At 35.8% G+C, this 24443-nt stretch overlaps 1 long non-coding RNA gene across 1 annotated transcript in view; it reads right to left on the bottom strand.

The window, feature by feature from the left end:
* The window catches only part of LOC308060574, a 47721-nt gene extending 31404 nt beyond the window's left edge, over nucleotides 1-16317 (bottom strand). Inside the window, exon 1 of the long non-coding RNA XR_013926796.1 lies at nucleotides 12121-16317. This is a non-coding gene — a long non-coding RNA (uncharacterized lncRNA). The remainder of the gene's footprint in view (nucleotides 1-12120) is intronic.
* Nucleotides 16318-24443: the final 8126 nt, after the last annotated feature.

Below are 24443 nucleotides of genomic sequence, written 5' to 3'. Positions count from 1 at the left end.
TTTCCTGTGCTTTTGTAGTATGAATAATACTTTATGCATATTGGTGAAGGTAGGAGGAATAAAATAACTAGACAAAAACATTGAGACACTAAATCACACATATTGACAAAAAATATATTAACACAGTCAAGAGTTCTCTGTTGACATCTTATCTTTTACCAGGTGCAATACAGTGTTTAAGCAACTGGTGAGCACTGACAGCCAGGGCATTGCCTGCATTACATAGAAAATTCCCTCAAAGAATGGCAGAGAGAATTATTTGATCCAGACAGGTAAGTTCATCAGAATGCTTTACATGCATTCCAGATGCCATAAACCATCATACTGATAAGTAATTTGTTCTTCACACGTTCCTCTTGGACAACAGAAGCTCTCAAAAAAGGACATATTTTTCACCACAAGTTTACTCCAGTGAGCAAAAATCTATGGATTGTACTTATGTACTAATTGAAGATGTTTAATTAACAATGAGAATGTGGAGATAGGTATCACTCACTACCTCTATAAAAAGATTCAAGCAATGTTTGGAGTCAGCCTGATAAATATTTGGTTAACCATTTGGAGCCTTACAACCTGTTTACTGGTGTTACTAATTATTGACAGAATTAGTTATGATCACCAGCTAAGGATATACAATGAGTAGTTCTGTAATTCCTTTTTGGGCACATATCATTCTAAGAAATTATTGTTGACCAAAGTGAAAACAAGGTTATTATTTCCAAAAATACTAAACTTTGCAATTTACAGTACCCTTTTATGCCTGAAAATAAATAAATAAAATGGACTACACTGTTTAGGACTTTGTAAATACACTTGAATTAACTATCAATTAAATATAGGTTATATTGTGTTTTCCTTACAATGAAGAATGACTTCCTCTTTGTGTAGTGGTCTACTAGTGGGTAGCTTCAACTGAAAAATTAAAATTCAGAAATGAAGTATTTTAATAAAGTTTTTTACAATCTTCATGTCTTCCATTAGTACATAACACAAAAGCACCTTCCTCTGATGAAAGTGTTTTAGTGAACCTGTTCCTGAACTGAGGCACTACTAAAAATGTATAAAAATGACTCCCAGGTTTCCAGTAAAGTAAAATACTATTGATTTCTGGTTTTGCTGTCTTATAATAAATAAATAAATGATTTTTTTAAAATTTTATTTTAGAAATGATAGTGCAGGATAGACTAGAGATCATATGTCTGTATGACTGTACAAAAAACATGTATGGACAAATGACTAATCAAATGCATAACAAAAAAAGATAAATATTTTTTTAAAAAAACTGCTTAACAGTGAGTCATAATATTTCATATCAAGACTGCTGAATTTAGCTAAGCAACTAGGTGTGATCTTGAAGATGTAACCAAACATAAGACGCACAAACAAAAATGCCAATAGCTTGGTAAAGAAATAGAAGTTCTTAAACTGTGAACAGAAAATGAAATTTGGGGATTAAAGTATAGACTTCACTGCCTTGAAAGGATGTTTTATTCAGGAGGTGAAGAAATAATAGTGAAGTTGACACAGGATTTTGAAGATTAGGCGAGAAGTAAAACTTTTATTGTCTCAAGAACCTAGTGAACTAATACTAGATCATGAAGCATTCAGTTAGAGGAGACTGAGAAATGTTATGACTCAAAAACAATAAAAATCATTATATGAATGAATAATCATTACAGAAAAAAGTGATTAAATCATGAGAAGCAAAAGAAAGAAAAAAAAAAAGGATGGAAACAACATAAAAACAACTGATTAGCAGAAAAGACATGTTCAGAAGCCTTCCTCACCAAGTAAAGAATAAATGTAAGACTGAGTGAACAAAAGCTATAGAAGCAAGTAAAAGAAGTTTGAGAAAAATAAAAAAATAAAAAAATAAAAAAAAAAACAAAAAACAAGAAAAGAACAATTAGTACCACAATAAAAATGAAGTCAAATAAAGGATTAAAATACTTAGATATAATCTGGATGTAGTTCAAAGAACCAGAAACAAATAATAATTGGTATTCAGGATTCAGAAAGAAACACATAAGAACCATAAACCTCATTATAAGTATTTTAAAATAAATCTGTCCAACTGAGGCTGAGGACAGGGAGGGGGCATTGTCCTAAGTTTATAAAGTGAGAAAAGTAATCCTTGAAACCAAAGGCACACTAGTTTAATATTAATCATATGTAAAGCTTTAGAAAGAATTCTAAAGAACAGAGCAATTAAAGGCACATATGTAAATAGAAAGTAGAATAAAACACAATATAGGTTTATTAAAGACGGATGCTGCTACATGAATCTAACAATTTTATTTGACAAGAAAAATACATTTTAAGCTAAAACTCCAACAGTATTCAATTACCTGGACTTAAAGTCTTTTCCATATTGGTATAAAACATGTAACATCTTGAGAACTCAAAAAAATTTGTAAGGTCAACAGATAACATTAAGAACAAAAGGTGCAGGTTGCTATAAAATCCTTAAGAATTTTTCTTGCTTAATATATTTTATTTGTGAATACGGTAAAAATAAGTAGAATGAGTAGATGAAATGTGGTCAGGAAACAACCACAATTTTTTTTTTTTTCCAATACAGAAGAAGCCTGGGATATCAGCAGGGAAAAGGAATGTAAGAAAAAATCTTGAGATGCAATAGAATCAAGATTAATTTCAACAGTACAGAACAATCCTGGGGAATAACACACATTTTACATATAAACTAGGAACTAGTCATCTAGAAAGGACCAGAGAAGAAAAAGGCACAAACTTGCTAGCTGAATATTACATGCCTATAAAATATTAATGTGATGCATGCAAGGATAGTCAAATATGTTTGTAGGTTGCTGAATTAGTTTTCATGGAGATAGAAAGTGGTTTAATGTCATTATATGAAATGCTGTAGAACAGTTCATCTGGACTACTGTGTATAGGAACGATTATCCAAGACAGATGTTCAGGAAAGTTGATTTTACAGGACTGTTAAGCAAAGAGCTGTATTGTCACGAGAACAAAGAACAAAAAAGAACAAAAAAGATTTATGTACAAAAACTTATGAAAAACAAACATATATGAAACGATACTTGATCTAAGGAAGAAATGGAACTGATAAATCAAAAGGTTCCCTCCAGTCCTGTGCTCTTGTTTTCTCAACAGTTTTGTATCAGACTGTCCTCTAGTTCTTTGTATGACTAAAACTTTTATTGGCGTTAACTCTGAAATCTCATCTTCTTCTTATATTTTTTGTATCTATTTCATAAACAAAGTTAGTGTATTACTTAAGGGTATAGCACCACACCATAATTCTGTTTTCCAAGGTATGTTCTAAATTAAAGTTCCCTTTCCTTAAACACTGTATCATTGAAACTGAATCTTTTCTATTAATTCCATCTTTCAGTTTCTGTTACATATCATTTTCCTTTTACAAAGAGGTTCAGACATCCCAAGTGTATGGTAAACATGAATAATTTTCCATGTTAAAACCAATGTAATTTAAACTAAGTGAATTTTCCGTCTTCCTTTTAATGATGTATAGAGTATATTTCAAATCTCACTAAGGAAATCAGCATTTGTCTAGTTCATGACATTTAAAAATTATAATTGTTCTTCATGCTAATTCAGGGTAAATTAAAACAAGTAGCAAGAAGGCATAGTTCTGGGTTAAAAAAAATCTTGTGTTGTCTTAAATGCAAAGAGTTGAAACCCTGAAGCAATCTAAAGAATTTCCATGCATATAACATATCTGTTTTCCTGTTCTGTGAGTACCTCTAAAAATGTATTAATTTTTAGAATATAGTACTGTATTTTGCATGTTTCCCCCTTGCAGAACAAGTTCGATACTCTTCCTTGATGGTGTTTTAACATTGCTTAAATAGAAAATTACTTGCATAAGATTAATCTTTCTTACTTCTTATAAGAAAGGAAAGTTGGTTGTCTTTTACTATGTATCTCAAGTATTGAAAGTCATGGATGTACAGTTGGTAATGCAGGTAACACTCTTAATGTAATTAAATATATTTAAAAGTAATGGCTTTATGCCAACTAGCTTCACATTTGATGATTGAAGATGGCTTTATTACTTATGAATGCCATGGGCGTTAAATATCACTTGGAGACAGAAATTTGTTTAAAAATTTCTATTTTTTGAACACTGATAATTTAAATGTATTTAATTTTCTTTTATTTTATTTTGGTAGTTAAACATCACCAGTCATTTAGAAGATGTTCAAGAGGTTGGTGTGTCTGGCCAGAATTATTAAATTTGAGTAGAATGGAACAGACTTCCTGTAATGCAGGTTTAGCCTGTAATGGGAAGCAATGTCACAGCCCCCTCTCCCTTACAGAGCTAATGCTCTGCACACATATACCTGAAGTATCATAGTAGTTTAACTGGTATCATTGCAATTGTGAAATGCTGTCCTCTGATGTATGGACACCTGTATCAATGTAGGGAAGTGGGACATGAGTGAATGTAGGTTCGTATTAGAATGACAGACTTGAAAACCAGTACCATTAGCAATGTTGAGATGTTAGTTTGATTTCAAAATATTCAGCTTAATTTAGTCTACCTTGATGTTACACAGATTTTAAAAAAATCACATTCACTCCCTATTTAATAATGTAACTTATAGAATTTAATTATTGATTTTCTTCAACATCCCACTTTAGAAGAGCCTTGTAGCAATTACTAAATTTACACAAGTCTATTTTGTAATCCCATTACAGGAGACGTTCCTTCTTTATATTTTCTTATCTTTCATATTTCATGCATAACACAGTGACACACTGTGCATTGAAAGATAATAGGTAAAATATTATGTTTCAGAATTTAATTTTTGTATCAAATGTTTCTTAGAGCTACGTTTTGTCATGCAATTAAATATATGTGGATAAAATCCCTAGAAAACATTTAAAAGTGAAGCTGATTAAGGACAGTTTTCCAAATATTGGAATTAAAAGCAAAAATTAAAACTGGAAGAAAGTACATTTCTTTTCATGACATTCCTAAGCATAAAACCAGCATGTCACATGTAGCTGTTGTAATAATCTTGCCATATCTCAGAGCAGGATGTATTGCAAACAGCAAAACATAGTAAGCAGATATTAGAAACAGTATCTGCATTTTATTGAAGGATATGAAGACAGTCCACTGCAGGGCTGCCTAACTGGTACTTTTCATGCCTATTACATTAAAAATAATGTTATCACTAGAAAAAGTGAGCACTGTCAGCTACTAAATTTTATCCCATTTATTCAGGCTAGGAATCAATTACCATAACTATGATAATTGTTTGGCATATGTTAGCTAATGTTGAATTTATTAAAAAAAAATAAAAAACCCAGACCAAAATCCTTATCATGTATTGTCCTTCCCTTTGTGTAATAATGCTATCAGCACAAAGTGAATATAAAGCAAATGTAAAATGCTACTGAAACAGTTTTAGTGGTTTATGTTCACTCCTCAATAATTTGCCATAGTGCAACACAAATATCACAAGATAAAATATAAGAGATGAACCAAACTCAAACAGATTCTAGTTCTCTATAAACTCACTGTGACCAACACAATCTGTAGGAACTGTATGCTAAAGCCTTTGCCATACCAAAAGCCATAGGACCTCTAAACCAGTCTTAGAAGTAGCTAGGAAATGAATGACACCTCCTTCTGCTCTCCTGCAACACTGAGAAGGAGATTGAGTGATCTCAGCAATATTAGTTTCGGCAGCTCTTGCTAGCTGACTTCAGACCATAACAGGTTTTGGGTTGCCCACATCATCACTGCTTTTGATCCAGATGCTCTTCCAGAACCACAGGTTGGCAATGTCATTCCTTCCTCATTTTTCACAGACTTTGATACCCAGGAAGTGACACAAAGTTACTTTAATCAAGCTGTAGATTTCTTTTTATTTTTTTCCTCCTCTCTGTGCCACTAATTCAAGTATTTTTTGATGTTGCACTTGACTTACTCCCCTGAAAGTTACATGCACAAAGCCAAAAGAAAAGAAAAAAATCTGATTGCATACTGTTTTGTACAGTTAGTTGATTTAAACAGGGAGCACAGACAAATAACAATCCCCAGTACAGCATGAAATGTAATAAAAAATGTTACAATTACAAATGGTAGGTGTCTGAGAATGAAAAAAAAAATATAGTAAAATCATAGAACAATTAAGGTCAGATGGGACCTCCAGATGTCATCTATTCTTATCCACTAATATAAGCAAATCTAATCAAACCAGGTTTCTCATACGTGTGTCCAGCTAAGTCCTGGACACCCCCAAGGTTGGAGACACAACCTCTCTAAGCCCCTGTCCCAATACTTGAACACCCTCAAGGTAAAACAGACAAACAAACATATACATAAATATAACATTCCTAACATATAATACGAATTTTCCATGTTTCTGTGTTCATTGCCTTTTGTCCTAGTGCTCTGCACTTTGGGAAGTCTGTTCTGACCCTGTCTGTGCCCATGGCTGAAGTAGTTGCTGTCAGTAATAAGATCTCTCCAAAGCTGAAGGAGCACATATCTCTCTCTGTTTTTCCTTGTATCCCATGTGCTCCAGCTTTCTGACCACCTTGATGGCTTTCTCCTGTGCTCATTCCAGTACATCAGTGTCTTTCTTCTGCTGAGGAGCCCAAAACTGAGTTCTACATATAACATTCCCAAATGAAACATTATGTTCGTTTAATTAATTTGATAATTTGAATTCATGGAACCAAAAATAATCTTGAAATGCCTTCCGTTGGGTTTGAAAAGTTTAATGTTTCCAGTATTTTAGATGTCAAAGCAATTTCAGTGGCTGATTCAGCTTCAATTTTGGCACAATCAGCAGACTGACATCTTGAGCACTTAGAACTCGACCAGAATATGAAGAACAGCTTGTTAAGCAAAGAGAATTCAAGGGCAAACAAGGTCTGGTGAGGCACGAAACATTTTAAAATTGATACTGTACCTGCATGGATAACAATAGAGTGAGCTGAAAAAGCTATAGAATGTGCTGAGTCATCTTAATGTTAATATTTAGGTGTGTAGAAAAGAAATTGTTATTAATGGAATGAGAAGACCAATAAGGAATTTATAATTAAAGATGGTCTTGATCTATTAAATTTATGTCTTTGGTTTAGATACAGGGAAAAAAAAATATAGAGCTACTTACATGGTTAAATGTAAGGGTCACAAAAATCAGAGGACTGGAACACCTCTCCTGTGAAGACAGGCTGAGAGCATTGGGGTTGTTCAGCCTGAAGGAGAGAAGGCTCCAAGAAGACCTTATAGCAGCCTTTTAATATATAGAGGGAGGTTATAAGAAAGATAGAGAAAGACTCTTTATTAGGGCCTGTAGTGACAGGACAAAGGGCAATAATTTTAATCTAAAAGAGGGTAAATTTAGATTGAACATAAGGAAGAAATTTTTACAATAACAATGATGAGATACTGGAACAGTTTCCCAAAGAAGCTGTGGGTGCCCCATCCCTGGAAATGTTCAAGGCCTGGCTGGATGGGGCTTTGAGCAAAATAGGTCTAGTGGAAGGTGTTCCTGCCCATGGCAGAAGGGTTGGACTAGATGATCTTTAAGGTCCCTTCGACCCAAACCATTCCTTGATTCTATGGAATGCTGGTATGTTATTTGATGGTGATCTATCAGCATAATTTAAGTCATGGCAGATATAGCAGGAAACAAACTAGGCAAATATAGCAATTCCTGCTAAAATTTTATTATATATTACTGTTCATTAATATATGAATATCAGGGTTTCTCCATTCTTTGTCCTTGTCATCAGCAGGTTCCTAATCCTGGGTACAGTTAATTCCTTAGTAATTAAAAATTGTTTGATATAAGTGCCAACATCAGTGGAATAATTTAATTTCTTTCAGTGTTGTTTTTAATTTAAATAATTCATCTATCACGACTGGACATATAAAAATCAGTAGGATAATAATGGGCTTATTATATATTGAAAAAGCAGAGTAAATCAACATTTTTTTCTGGACAGCAATGAAAGCCTGGATCACTCAGTCAATCCAGAGCAGCTAAAGGCAGCAGACAGATAACAAAGAATAGGAGACATTACAGAACCCCTGGGACACTGCAATATGTGTCGGACACAGCATAGAAAGGCAAAAATACAAGCTCTCATTATATGCCAATATTTAAACTGAATCACTGCTTGAGAAAACTCACCTCCACTGACAACCTCTAGAATTTGTCCAGGAATCCTGCTGTTGAATAGCTACAGAAGATGAGACTTGAAAATATTCATTGTTTTAGTGGGGACTGCATTAAGTAATATCAGTTCTTTCAAATAATTATTTTCTTCAGGAGGATTGCCCAAACGTAAGGTGGTACATACAAGTCAGATGATTAAAAAACCTTCACAGTCCAAACAGAATAAGGAAAGTAAGATAAAGTGTACCTTCAAGAGTCATACTGAATTAAAAAAAATTAACCACATTTAAATTCATTCCATAATATTGTTAATGTGAAATATCTTAACTAAACTTTTTGTTACCTATCAAATGTGTCAGTGAAATTATATGTTATATATATGAAATAGTAATAACATGACAGGGCAAATATTTTGATATATCATTTTTCTTTTGAAGTATAAGAAAAGTGATGGTAAACAAGTTAAATACTTCTGAAATGTTGGAGCAAAGTGAAGAATAAACTGTGGATGCTAAACGAAGGGAAACATGTTCTATAGTTTTTGTAAAGAATATATCTGTAGAGGTAGAGATTATGGGAGACGTTGGACTCTAGGTGTCATTGCTTTTGGGATGATATACTAATTGAAATTGTTCTGTAAAAAACTGCAGCACCAAGAGAAGAATCCAGAAGCAGATATACCAAAAATTAAGCCTATCCACAAATACCAAAAACAAAAACAAAACCCACAACAAATTCTGTTGTATATCTACAGATATAGGGACCCTTTACGAAGAAAGACTTTTACACCTCTTGTGTTGATGGCTGTGTTCTATCTCCAGTGTGAAATTATCAAGATTTCTTAGAATTACAAGAAATGTTCTTGGTAGTAGATAGAAAAATCCATATCAGGAAAGCAGGTGAAACTGTATGGTTTGTCTCTTTTTGGTCTCAAATTATAAAGTTAGAACTGTGGTTAATGTGCAGGTAGCTCCAGATGGTTTAACTTTTTCCAGTGATTACAAAGTGGTTAAAAAAAAAAGAAAAATTATGTATAAAGGAAGGATCTGTAGAAAAAAATCTGTGAAAACATAAAAAGGTTCTGCCTGACTCATAAAGGTCATTTAGATTCAAGTGCTTTAAATAAATGGATTAGCATAAATGGATTAGTTAGCCAAGTTTTGCACACTACTTTGAAGATATGTAGGCATCATACTTGTTCCTAAATGGCCTGCATAAGTCATGCAGAAAATATTTTTCTCTGGGTCAGTTAACTAATGAGATATGATTCCATTCTTGGGTACTAAATAATTTTAACTTAGCTGTTATATGAATTGTGTGTCCATATGTGTAAAAATGCATGTTTGCTTGGATGTGATGTTTATATATTTGTACAAATATAATGATTAATTTATTCTTAACATCTTTAGGTTTTGTTATCTTAGTCTGCTAATGCTTTCTAACAGATAATACTGCATAAATATTTAAATTAATAAGCACATCCTTAGTAATTGTAAGATTCATTTTTATGATGCTTTCAATTAGCATGAATCAACTACTTTGTTGGAAATGTCCAACTGCTTGCACATAGTGGAATCTTTTTATATTAGTCAAAGATAATGTAAGAATGTAATGGTGTAATAAAAAAGCATGAGATGCTTCAACAAAGTTATTGATATGCCCACAGAATTAATTTCTGAGTACCTAAATGCCTTCTGCAGAAAAGGAGCAGAGTTCTTAAGTTCCTAAGACTGTGACCAAATGAGGGGTATTTACTACCTCATGTCTTGTGATTTCTGTTCGGTAAGCACACCAAATGTAAATTCAGTTCTTAAATTTCTTAGAAGATGCTCTTACAAACTTTTTTCAGCATATTTGATCCTTCTCTGTAGCAAAGCTTTCCAATAACAAAAGCATATTGAGTAGACAATCTTTAAGCAACGCATTCTCTGTGTATCCAATTTTCATTTCATGTTTTGTATGCCATTGACTTTGACCTTGTAACTAGTGATAATAAATGCTACAGTCCTCTTTGACTACATCATATTTCAGGACATACTCTCTGAGAGCCTCTCTTAGAAGGACATTACCAGTGCATTATGGGCCATAATCTTATGCCTCTATTAGCCATAGCAGACAAGGGAGTGAAATCGGACCCTGGAGAATAGTTCAATCCTTGTCTTAAGGAAGTACGAGGCAGAGAAACTGTATTAGTGAGCAGACACCTTGCATGTCTGTAGGGCTTTAGGGTTCACGCTAAAGGTACAGGGCATCTAGGAGACAATAATGTGACACTCTTCAAGAATGCAAAAGCTCTTACATCAGTGACAATGGCTTGAAGGTTTACAAGTTATACATTCTTTCTGGTGCCTGAATTGAATCCACTCCTGCATAATACCCCTGTAGGTTGTTTTTTTTTAAATCATAGATTATTAGTGTGCCTCAATCTGATGATATGTTACAGCAATAAATCATCAGTGTGCTGCTACTCTAATGAGCTGTTGCTTCAGCATGCCATTGAATCTGTCATGCAAATGATGCATTAATAAGGCATACTGATGGTGTGTTCTGCAAAAGATGGCATTGCCCAGAAAAGGAAGTGTTTAAGAATACATTCAATACAATTGCAAGATAAAAAGTCAGTGAGCACACAGCATAGTAAGAGCTGGTTTGCCAGATACAGTATAGAATCTTATTTTTCCAAACTATTTCTGGCATTAAATTTTTTGCAGGCCTAATTTTCAGGGAAGAGGCTGGGGAAAACATTTTTGAAAAGTACTATTTCAGTTTAGATAAGATGACTAGTATAAAAACAGCTGCTTCCTTTTTATCAAGCAAGAGGTTTAAATTTTAATTCCATTACACATAGAACAGCACAGAAGAGAAACTACACAAGCACATTAATTTTGTTCTATGATGCAGCTAAATGGAGTACAAAGCTGCTTTGAAAGATACGAAACCTACATACATATTTTACTTTGTCCATGAGTAATAATCACAAGATCAAATCCTAAAATTATGTCAATTATATAAGTATCATTACATAAAACATTATAAAAAATGATCACATCTCCACTCCACTCCTTTATTTTAATGCATATTGAATAAAAAAAATAAATCTGTTATTTTGTTCAAAAAAATATTGAGTATTTTATAGGCGTATGGTCTCCCAAAAAGCTACCAATTAGTAACAGTGATTTTCTGAAAGCATCCAAATCCTGACATTTAGAAGAAACAGTGTTTTCTTCTAAAGATCTCTGTGCCATTTTACCTTTTCTCATGTTTAATAAAATTTAAAATATTTTGCCGACAGTATAGCACAGCAACAGCACAAAGAAACTAGCATATACATGACAATTTCTTCCCAAAGTAAATATTTACTCTTTCCTTCAAATCTAATACAGTAATCCAACACAAATCAGAATTATCAGAGACACTAGAATACCAGGACTGAGAATAGTTTAAAACTTAAAATATATAGAAGATCTAAAACCATTTTTATATAGAAATGGTCTTTTACAACTTAAAATGTAAATTTCCTACTTGAAGAATATAAAAGTAGAATGCTTTGAGAATTTAAAATTTCCTCTCATTTTTTTTTACAGAGTTTGTAATCAAGACATTAGTTTTCTGGGAATATTTTCAGTTTTGACAATTCAGTTATTGTTAGAAACATTTCACTGAAAAACTTCTAATCAATCTCTTCATAAACTCTCTTCTAAATGCTAGCATCTCATTTCCCCATAATATGGAGTGCATAAAATATGTAAAGTGTCTGGTTTCTCTATTTAGCTAAAAAGCAATAATTTTTTGTAACAAAAGTTTGAAATTTAGATGAAGAATCTCTGAAAGAAGATGTTTTGCTCATTTTTCACAGCTTACAGACTCTATCCAAGATCTGGCTTGTTCATAGAAACATAGAATGGTTTGGTTTGGAATGGACCTTAAAGATCATCTAGACCAACCTCCCTGCCATGGGCAGGGACACCTTCCGCTAGACCCACTTTGCTCAAAGCCCCATCCAGCCTGGCCTTGAACACACTTGTTCCTGTCCTCGTGATCCCTATCCAGGAAATTTCTGGATAAAATAGCTGCTGTCCATACTATTGCCTCTTTACATAATTTCTGTCTGGATGCCTGCTTGATCTTCTTTCTACTTTCTGCAGGTGTATGTGGTAGTTTGGACACTTTCAGTATGTAGATAGAGTGAAGCATCCCACCTGTTACCTTACACAGAGCATGTACATGTCAGGGAGCAGTGAGGGCAAGTGGCTCCATGAGAGAGGTGAGCTAGCAGCCATGCGTTACGGTACGGCTGGTAAGGCAGGGATCTTTATGGAGGTGGGATACATTCTCACAGTTCCTAAGCAAGGGAGACAGAACAGGGTTGATGCCAGAAACCAGGGGCAGAAGCAGTTCCAGGATGGCTGAGCAGTCCTGCAGGGACCATGGCAGTGGGCAGGTATCCCTGCAGTACACTTTGGATGAGAGCCAGAGCTGAGGGTCTGAGCTCCAGCACAGTCCCCACGGGAGGAGGAGAGGTCCTACGGAGACTGAGCCCAGACTTTCCTCATGGTAGCCTTGTCCCAGGTCACTGCCACACTGCTGCAGAGATGCCCCTCATCATTTTCAGACAGGTATTTTTTTATTCATACAGTTCCATGGATAATTTTCTTAATTATTATTGTTATGCCAAAGTCTGTCTTTCAATTTTATTTTTTTTTCTAGAGAAAGCATAAAAGCAGTTCAGCTGAGGATGACTGGCGGTCAGACGGGGTTTTGTAAGTTATAGCATGCTGTCTTCCTAGTCCCTGAGACAGACTTCCCAAAACTCCCTCTTCAGAAAAAACTCATGCCAATCTTCCATCTCTCCTTGCTATACTAAAAAGGAGGAAACATGTGCAAAACCTGCAAGTTTAAAACATTTTTTTGTGCTGTAATTATTTCAGTTACAGCTAAACTTTTTCTACAACTGAATTCAGTGTGAATATTTCTATTCCTATAAGCTGATGAAATGGATACTTGATGAATCATAGCTGGTGTATAGCCTTGCTCTAACTGTAACAAGAAGTAAAAAAAGATTTGGGAGAGTTTTACCTTCTCATCACCAAAAATACTCCACACACTCATGGAGGTATTAAATGCTTCCCCTGCTTTCCTACTCATTCTTGAAGGCATTATAAGTAACTGTTAAGAAATTTTTCAGGGGCATGCACTAAAGAAAAAGCACAACTGTCCAGGAAAGAAAAAAAAAAAAATAGTCATCAATAACATTTTAGGAAGTAATTGAAATATTTGGAAATGATCAGACTGATATATAAAGAAAGCAGAGCAAGAATCACAAAATCACAAATCTGAATTCTTTTCTTATGACATTCCAAACTTTATGGAGAAAAATGCCTATTTTCTAAGAGTCAATTTGAAAAATACTTCTAAAGAAGACATCGGAAAGTAATGTCTAAAAAAAATGTGGGCACAAATTTCTTTATATAGTTAAATCTCTGAGACTCTTGACATTTATTTTACACACACACACACACACACACACACTGATGTGTTGGGACACACAGGGTATCTGGCCAATATTCTGTAGCAAATGGCTTACAAAATCAAGTCTCTCCAGGTTTTTAGATACCATGCTGCAGAGTCAGAAACATAAATTCTGAAAGCCTCACTTCAAGCTATTATCCATCAGGGTCTCAGAGAGTCCACCTGTGTTATGAGTGCCTTACCATTAGACAGTTTAGAAATCAGGGCTGTTTCCCTGTCACTGGCAATGAAAGCCGCAGCTACCTAAATCAAAGCAGAAACTGGTTGGATATTACCAAAGCCGGTTTGTGGCTAATTTCAAAAAGTCAATAAATCAAGCCAACCCATGAAAACTTTCAGTTATGATTACCTGATATTTCCTAGCAGAGGTATAGTCATTTGAAAAATTATGAAGATACTCATATTTTACCATTGACTTTATACCTAAGTTCCATGTTCTATCATACAGTAGAATGTATTTGGAGAAAACAAACAAAAAGCGGGAAGATAATGCCAAAAGAGTTTGGTGCAGTGAAACATTAGCAAGCATAAATCGTACATGAAGGTCCTGAACAAAAGTCCCAGAAATTTGTGACAGGACACTTCCAATTTTCTGTTTGCAAAACTCAAGCCAACACTCACAGACAGAAAACATGCCATCTCTTCATTATAAGTACCAGTTAATATCATTCTGCATAGAACAGTTTGCTCCTCATGTTACCCTGAAAATTCCAAAAGTATCTGTTTAAGCACAATGAATATAATACATTTCCTATACACTGAAGAAAGATATAATAATGTTTAAGAAACTTCAGCTCTGAGGTTCTTTATTTGAAGGACTTGACCTACTCATCATTTCTTGAGGAGCCACCCTATGTGATATGATTTGTACAGCATACTTAAGAGAGTTTCTCAGAAGGTAATTGTTTCATTTGATAGAAGTAATATACAGCAGATGTTGTAGTTTCAAATGCAATGGAACCCGATGTCCGTATGTGAGGTACAATGACATTTGGCTTATACAAAAGATGCAAACAGTGCGGACACAAGCTGAAAGCTAAATTCAAACATTTGGTTTCTGCAAGTATGTTTAAGGATGTTGTGTGCAGATTGGCTAGTCTTTTATATTAGGCTTGAGTGGTTACCATACAGTACTAATTCTCAGCAGATATATTAGTCAATGATTATGTGGGAAACTGATTTTTAAGTAGACATTTCTTTTAGTGCAGATGAGAGCTAAACATCCGACAAGAAACATTTCTCCTTTTGGGAGGGAAACAAACAGCCTTTCTCTGCCTGTTGTTTTGATGGTATTTCTTACATAAGATAATTTTTTATAGGTTTTGATGAACATAATAGTGCCAAAACTGAAGAAAGTTTTTATAATGTTGTTTAGTCAGAAAAATCTTCAGAAAGCCAATCCTTGGTCCAGCAGACAAAGCCAGGTACTGAGAAAGATTTATTCTTTACCTGAGATTTTATAAAAGTTGAAAAAAATGTTATATTTATGAAACTAAACAATATTATATGAGTATCCATTATGATACTATTTTATCAAGAAATCCTCTTATTTTTTTCATGTTCTGCAGACAAGAACAAATAAGGAAATAATGTGGATTAATACTGTTTCTCTGTAATTGTCAAAGCAGGGTAAAAACAGACATTTCTTAAGAGCAACAATAACTATTAAAATTATATTTTTGAGGACAATACAAATCAGCCTCCAGTGAGCAATGTTCATATTTGTTGAATAAGAGCCAGTTACAATATTTACTGAAACTAATCCTTTTTGCATCTTTGAAGATGTAGCTTATGCATTCATAAGAATATTTTAGGCGCTGCTTTCTTCCTCCTTCGCTCTGTCTCTCTCCCTCTCCCCACTCTATTTCTCATCATTTGATTGAAAATGTTTGGCAATATAATTCTAACTAGCAGGCAATAAACCACTATGAGAGATCTCCATGATGTGCTCTGTTGTTCACATTTTATAGATAAATTTCATACGAATATTCCCTGCAGTACAAACATGTGCTTTATGTAGTGTACAATAAAATGTTAATTAAAAAAAAACAAAACAAAACAAAACAAACAAACCAAAACAACTAACCAAACAAAAAAAACAAAAAAACAGAAACAAAGTTTTCTTTAACATGCTGGTACCTGTCAATGGAAAATGCATTTTTTTTTTTGACTGATCACCACTGCAAGGCTGGAATTCAGGTTTCATTCTCTCTGTGCTGATCTCCCTCCTCTAATATTCAGCTGAAGTTAAAATTATTAGCATGGTGCTGACAGAGATGCTGACATGAGGTGTTGGAAACAAAAGTTTTTGAATTATTAATGAAACTACAAGGACAAAATCAGATGATTCAATGAAAGTTGGGATCTTAAAAAGACCAATAATGGGTACTAAATTTTAATGAAGTTTCAAAGTAACAACTGAAATGCACCATTTCATTTGCCGTTAACCTTTTTGATATGCTGCTCTTTGTACTTTTTAACTTCCTTAATACATGATGCCTCTTAATGACAAGGACAGGTGACTATTCCATTTAAGTGAACATGCTTAACTGGAACATAGCAGGGGAGTTAAAATAAGGGGCTAAATTTGAACGGATATAGCAGGTTTAGAAGATATCACCAAAGACAGAAGGGGGGGGGGCGCGAAGCTGTGTAGAAATAGATAACACTGGGTCTGGGGGGGATGTGGGGTGGCACAGAAATCACCCTAAACAGAACAAATGTATCTTGATAGGTAATAAAAAGGTCTAAATGTTTTCCCTGAAGAGGTGCTGAGGAGGCTTAGTTCTTAAAGCTCTTCATGTGCAAATACATTTAGCCCTGATAAGCAAGAGACAACACACTCTAATATCACCTGAAGGCTTAAAACTGGGTACTAATCCCATGCTATGTCTCAGGACCTGACATCTGAATTCAAATTCTTGCCTTTCTGTGTATCTTTAAGCAATTAATAAGAATTACTTGTATGTTTAGAGCACTGTATACCTAGTAAGCAATCGAGTTAAAAAAGAGAAGGTGGTGTGGTAGAATATTGGTGGAATGCTATCCTACCTAATGAGTCCAACCTGATAAGTTTTTAAAGAAAAAATGTAGGGATTTTTATGAATGTATATAAGTGACATTACAAACCATATTTTAACAATTGGCATAAAAATGAAGACTCCTCAGTGCCTGAAGTTTTCCTGAGCAAAAACCTAAAGCTTTCACTGCTCTCAAAGCTGTTTCATAGTCCTTTGATTTCTACTGGGAGATTTGTTGAGCCTGTGATTTTGGAACCTTTTGGGCATGATAGTTTAATTCATGGGAAAGGCATGAAAAACTGATGACAGACTAGTAAGAAAAGTCTTACCTAAGACTAACCTCCAGCCTTCAGAAAAATACCCATTACAGGATAGTTGCTGCTGTTCATCAAACTGTAGGCATATATACATAGCTGCAATCAGCAGCTCTAGAAGCAGCTTACTTTCACTTCTTAATCACTGTCATCATGTTAGTATCTCCAGTCCTTCACAGATTAACATTTTGCATTCATTTATTTTATATTTGGGTCACCAGCTCCCAAACCTTTTATCTGGGGTCTTTGGTGAAAACTTGTAATGCTTTCACCTTATATATTTTTTTTAACTCCCTCTAACTGTGTTCTGACAAATGTTATTATCATTCCCTTCTTTATTCTCAATTTTTTCTCTTGGTTCCTTTGTGTGTTTTCCCTTTTTCACTTTTGTTCCTTTTTTTTTTGTTGTTGTTGTTTACAAAATGCTTTAATGATATAGGAGAAAATTATATTGGAAAACTCTTTCACTAAACACCTAAATATTTTTTTTATTATTATTTTTATTCTATGTAATTCAATAATTCTAGCTTTTCTGCCTTTGGACAATCATAAACTCTAGACCCATGGTGCTCATAAATGTCATGGTCTTGCTTGATGGTCTTGAAAAACCTAGTTATTCAAAAAGGACAAATAAAATTAATTTTTTAAGAGCAGATGTGATTAAGAAGAATCTGAGTTTTCACATGGATATAATTTCTTACTCAATATGAATAAGCAGAAACAGGCCTAACTAAGAAGAGAGTCTGTGCTGGAGCTGCGTAGTCGTTGAAAGATGAATGACTATGAGATGCATTTGGAAATAGAAAGGAGTGATCAAAGTGTCTATCACTTAAGGTCTCCTCTCTATGATTCCTTTTTAATAGTTATAGATCTCATCAGGCACCTGGAGACGAGAAGCTGCCTGTTTTGTATTAGTGTATGTAGAGGAATGAAGGCCGTGGCTTGATTGACAGCTGTGGCCTTTCCTCAGCGGCAGTGGGTTGATTGACATGGATGATGTGCAGCTGTAGCTCGTTCCTGCTAAGTGGTTAAATAGCCCTGAGGAGTGTGGGAGAAGGGTTGGATGGAGGAGGATAGTGTGGTCTGACCACTGGAGGAGGGTGGTACAGCACAGACAGTAGAATCTGACCAATGTAAAAGCTTTGTTGCAGCCTGCTAGTTTGTTTGTGCTGCAACTATTGGTGCCTTGTGTGAGGCTGAGTCGGACTCTGATTACAACAATTAGTGTCCAATGTGGGGCTTGAACTCGGGATCATCAGATTATGAGACTGAGTGTAATGAGCAGTGACAGCGGTGATAGCTGTGCTGGGGGATGTTTGAAGTTTTGAGAAATGATGGCAGTGCCCAATGCAGTGGAGACAGGCAGGGATAGCCTGCAATCCAGATCACATTGAGATAGATGGGAAGAGCCTGGGGATCTGGATCAGGCACCAGTAAAGGTGAGCCATTGGGATCAAAGAGAAGGAAGCCTGACTGCTGTGGAGTTAAGAGGCTGAGGGTAACAGGTGATAGCAGCAGAATACATGGCCAGATGTGGCAGCAGCCTGCAGTGGCAGTGGGTATGGAGTGGGTATGGCCAGACAACGGTGATGGCTGTGCCGGGGGAAGGTGCAGGAGCAGCATGGTGCCACGGGTGGCTCCCACTGTTGCTGCTGCTTGGCCTGGTAGTATTCTTGCTGGTGTTTATGTGCTCATTGAAGGTGTCTCCACTTGTAGAAGAAATGGGCGACCACAAGGATGTTACAAAGTTTTTCAGGACACAGAATAATGTATTAGTACTGTATTCTAGATCTGCTGCTGTTAAAACCTCATTCGGGTTACTGCCTGGTGTGACCCAGGAGGTAGAAGGATAACATACTATAAGCCCTTTAGAACTTCCCTCTGAAGAAAACAAAATTCCAAATTTCAAGAAAGCAGATGAGATGAAAGGTGATCAGCCCCCAGAAGCTGAAAAGCCCAAGATAAAATTGAAGAAGGGATGTGTGTATAAGTTCAGGGACAAATTGTCTGGACTGTATGAGAAGTTTATTTGTGAAAAAGTTGTGATGAATGTTAAACACAATGCATGGAATGTTAAGAAGAAAAAAAAAAAGAAAAAAGGGAGGAATTGTAGAAGAATGATAGAGGACTGTATGACAAGTTTATTCATAAAAAGTTTGTGGTGATTGGTAAAAACATGAGGTATGATATGTTAAAAAGGGAAAAAAAAGTTCAGGGACAAGTTGTCCGGACTGTATGAAAAGTTTATTTGTAAAAAGATTATGATGAGTGTTAAATATCTAAGGTATGAAATGTTAAAAAGGAAAAGAAAAAAGAGGGGAATTGTAAAGGAATGAAGGCAGGTTAATTAACATTGATAATATATAGCTGTGGGCTGGCTTCAGGGGTGGTGGGATGGCTGATGTGGATAAGGTGCAGCTGTGGCTGGTTCCTGTGAAGTAGTTAAATAGCTCATAGGGGTATGGAAGAGGAGCAGCCAATGAAGAGACCTCTGGAAGAAGCAAAGGGAGGTGATATAGTGCCCTGGATGAAGAGGGACTGGCCAGAAGAGTATGAAGAAATGGCAAGAACAGTAGGTGGACCATTGAGACCTTGTGGGGGATTGGTGGCTCTGCTGGGGCAAGGCATACTAACTGCTTATTGAGGTTGGCTTGGAATGAGATGGTAAAATACCTTGTTGCAGCTGGGTAGTTTTGAGAGTGCTGTGACAAGTGTATGCATGGATTAGTTTAAACATTCATATCAAATCAATTAACTATTTAATAATGAAAGGACTTTAAAAGTTTTTTATCTTTCTAGGAACACTGAATTAGAGCACTTACAATTTCTGACAAGAAACTGATGTAAGTGATATAAGAAAAGAACATGCTAAATGAGTAGAGGTTATGAGTCCAGAGGTCAAGTAGAGGAGGGATTCAATCACAAATACAGACTAGTCTTGGCTTAAAATTATTACTCACGCAGTTCAAAATCTCTCTTAAAAATAATTTCAAAAAAATAATCTGAACAGTTGTTAAATAGGGTAGATGTGATGCAAATCTGTAGAAATTTTTGCTGCAAACCTACCACTGTTAATACTTATTGTAGGTGGTTTTAATCAATGGACACTTACATAAATATCCCTTGCCAGAGTTTACTACAGCACCTAGACACAGGAAACTTTATTACTGTATTAAAAGCTGCTGCTTCCTAAAAAGAACATTTATCTACCTCACATCACTTTTACAGGACGTGAACATAGTGCTCCTTTTATTGCATAGTCATGTGAGCCTTATTCAGAAACCCTTCAGTTCTGGTTCAGTGACTACAAGCATGAGAACTGCAAGGTGCTGTTAAGAAAATAGGTAGCATTCACAGCTTCTATACATTTGGAAGGGAACTGTTTTGTAAGATTAGAAATCTAAGAAAATATAACAAGACCCTCTCTAAATCATGTCTGTAGTCAAATACAAGCCCCTTTATTTTATAAACATATATTTAATGCCTTGTAAACATATGAAATAGGTGATTTTCTAATGCTGCTAAGAGGTCAGAAGTAACAGTAAATAAGGTGGGATTATGCCTGTTAAAAAATCCTAGAGGTGGTACATTCTCTGGTCTCCACAGGTACATGCTGCATCTTGCAACTGGAAAGTGCAAATTATTAAAAACCAGGATTTGTTACGCTTACATGCAGCTTTCTCATATTGCCGTCTTTTTATTGCTTGCAGCTAGAACAAACAATAGCCTTTCTTGCAAGCCTTAAGTTATTTTAAATATTTGCTTATTTTTTGCACCTAAAAAAGTGTAATTGCCAACACAACTATTGCGTGTGATCGTGTAGGAGGATGGTTATTTGTCAAAAGGACAGACATCTGCAAAACTGTTGAAGGAAGAAGGTACTGCATAAATAAAAGGATTTGCAGTCTTGAGTTCCTGCCTATATTTACTGTCCCAAAGAAGTAGCCTGCCTTCCAAAATCTTTGTATCCCAATGATTTTACTAGGAAGTACAAGAAACCTAATCATCTTGATATTCACTGAAGGTTAACATTACTCTTATATGTTTACTTAAATCTTAACATAGGATAGATTTCTACTAATTCCATGTTCAATGAGAGTTTCTTCATACCTAGATATCTATAAGACCTTCAATATTTATCTCTAACAAAGGAAATGTCTCTCTTGCATATCTTTCGGAACACAATAAAACATTTGATAGTTACCTGCTTTGAGTGACAGGATATGAAAATGCATAAAATGAGATTACTTAATATTCTTGTTTTAGGAAATAAATTAATGAGCTCTTTATAGCTTTATTTCCTCCTAACCTAATTCTGCAGCATACTTGCTCCAATTTTAAAAACATTTAGATAGTAACCCTAAAATGTGATTCATAGGTGTGTCCCAAAAGGAGGAAATGTTCCTTTGGTATCTCTAGGGCTTTTAAAACCTTATACATTCAAGGGAGACTGATTGCTTGGCAAAGACTGTGTAAAAGGAGTTGGAAAACTCTACAGAAACATTAAAAAAAAAGTGAGGAAAGGGGAAATCTGGTGTGAAAAACATGTGCTGCGCTGCATTGCTTTCCTAGTTACAGTACCCTCAAAAGTATGAAGCTTCTATGTCTGATGTGGAGAGAAAAGCACAAGAAGATCAATAGCTTAAGAAAATTGTTGGAATGTCAGTTAGTTTCCCGAAGGACAATTCCTTATGAAAGATTTTGTGAATGACAGCTGTTCCTGTTACCAGTAACTGATGAAATGGAGGTGACTGCTCACAGAATAGTAACAGCAGTATTAGGGTCAAAGGGAGAAACACGGCAAAATGAATAAGTAATATAATTATGGGAAGTCAGAAGAAAAGTGGTAAATATATTATTGCTGTCTCAACTCTATTCTTCAGCTAATTTTTAAGCAAAAGGAAACAATGTGTTAGATGAAATACTAGATGCAAAATACAGTAGAATTTCAGTGAGTTATTTAAAACTTGAGATAAAATAAATCAAAAATAGCAAAGTCCCAGGGTTTTGAGAATGAGTGTTAAATTCACTATTGAACAGAGGCCTGTCCTGATCAAGTTCATTATAATTCATAGAAGCATAAATAAGTTTAGGTTCAAAGGAAATTCTGAAGCTCACCTAGCCCAGCCTTCTGCTGAAAGCAGTGTTAAGTTCAGGCCGAGTTAAAGTTGTTCAGAATCTTGTCCAGCTGAGTTCTGAAAAACTGTAATAATGATAACAGTAATAGCAGACAGACTGGGAAATACTAAAACTATTAACGTGAATTTCAACAGCTTGAGCCAAAAAGCCAGTCTTTTAACAAGTCTTATGTACTTATACATATATTCATATTTTTTGTGAATTGAGGAAGGTTGGGTACTTAGCCCACATTCACCATTCCACTATACCTGTAATTCATCTTTAAAAGGGATTAGTTTAGCTCCACCTTGTACTGTGTAATAAAAAATCCTGTGCCGTACAACTAGGTCTCGTAATGCTGAGAGTTATGCTGACGAGAGCAACTTTAAACATGTTGGTACTTGACATTATATGCAAAAGAAATAGAAGCCCAGCAGCACACCAGGTGATTGGAGGAAATGCTCTGATTCAGGATGAAATCTGGGAAATAAATTAGAGGAATCAAAGGACAGGAGAAAATAGTTTACATTTTAAAAGTGAGGAAGACCTGATGAGACAGCATTTTCCAGTAGAGAAAATTCATTGGTCAAAAATCTCAAAAAACAAGACTGAGAGGATAAGCTATTGCTAAGAAATACTGCAGATTCTGTTGCCAGCACAGGCATAACATTAGCAACAGCAGCTAGGGAATGATATTGGCTGTAGTTGAAAACCAAGATATCTAAAAAGCAATAATTAATATCTTGTGAAGTGCTAATCCAGATCCACATTTGGTAATCTTTTTTCACTTTTTTTATCCACTTTCAGTGAAACCTTTTTCCCATCAAAACCTTCCCCCCAGACCTCCAAAAACTGATACTTAAAATCAAAAGCTCAGCAGGGCTATTCTTTTTACACTGTATGCATTTTACTGCATCCTCTCTCCAGTGCAGTTGTTAATGCTTCTCAGGTGATGATTACCTCTCCCTGTTCTGCAAACTGAAACACCTTTCTTACTTCTCACATGCCAAACGTTTTTTTTTTCTTTTTCAATACAAATCAAGTTCGAAAGTATGTAAAAACAATAAACATAAGTTAAACTCAAGGTGTGATCTGATAGAGTGCTTTCCACATTTGCAAGTTCCCAAAGCTTGCAATTATTCTGGATCATATGACTCATCTGGTTTATACTGGTGGCCTACAAGAGTTTACTGTCACAGCTGAGACACTCACAAGTTTTATAAGGGACCCCAGGAAGGGAACGCCAGGGGTATGAGAAGCTGGGGAAGGGCATGTGAATGTTAACAGCCACTACCGGCCTGTCCTTAGTCTGAGGTTTGCTCCACTTTTAGCTATAAAGAAGCTGTGCTATTTTTTCTCATTAAGAATACTAGTTGTCGCTACAGCCTTGTCTCACTTTCTCCCACTAAGTGTTTTTGCTTAGGAAGTGTTGTATTCTCCCCCATTTTAGTTTCAGAACAAATATTTTGATTTCCAGTTGCTAAAATCCTAGTTGGAAAACAGAAAAATTGAACAGTGTTCAGTTGTGCAAGGACAGTTTTCTTTTATGGTCATGATTATGTCTTGGTTGTGCTTAGATTCTCATAATTAATAATATAAAAACATGTTTGCTATCAAAACTTCCTGAAATGTCATTTCCCAGAAATCTTCTACTTTTCTGTGTGCAGGTTTTTATGGAGGTGGCGTTCCCTGGGCTGAGGTGATGACCACAACCTGCACTTTCTTTGTTCTGCTGAGGCCCCTGGGACCCTCACACAGAGCAGCTACCACATACTGTCAGAGACCAGCCTTCTCTCGGAAGTCCAGACCCTCTGTTCTGGAAGAGAGGAGAGAAAAGGGAACCCCATGTCACACCTGCCTGAAACAGGGATGGAGGGCAGCCTGTCTGGACCATAAGTAAAAGACCTTTGTACAAGACCTCCTTGAAATGGTTACAGCAGTGTTGCTCAGCAGGGCCCAGAACAAAGGACTCTGCTGGAGACTGATGTCAGCTGAGAGCTGGCATAGTCGAGGGCATCCTGTCCCTCTGGAGCCCAGGGGAGAGGCCTCAGTGCCCTGTGGGGACACCCTGGACTGGCCTCAGCCCATCCATGTCCCATAGCCCTGCCTTGGGCTCCACCAAGCTGGGTGCCCATCCTCCAGGCCATGTTCCAGCCCTGCCCTGCCTGTCCCAGTCCCCAGGGAAGTGCGCGCTGCCCGGGGCTGCCTGGGTGCCCCCTGTTGCCCTGCTGCTGGCTGGGGTGGGACAGGCCATGGCTGCTGGGCCCTGCCTGACACACTCCTACAAAGAACCTGGAATGAAACTGCAG

Source organism: Falco punctatus (assembly GCF_963210335.1).
Source record: "Falco punctatus genome assembly, chromosome: 3".
Classification (NCBI taxonomy): Eukaryota; Metazoa; Chordata; class Aves; order Falconiformes; family Falconidae; genus Falco; species Falco punctatus.
Note: the sequence above shows the minus strand (reverse complement) of the source record. Positions and strands in the feature narration are given on the sequence as shown.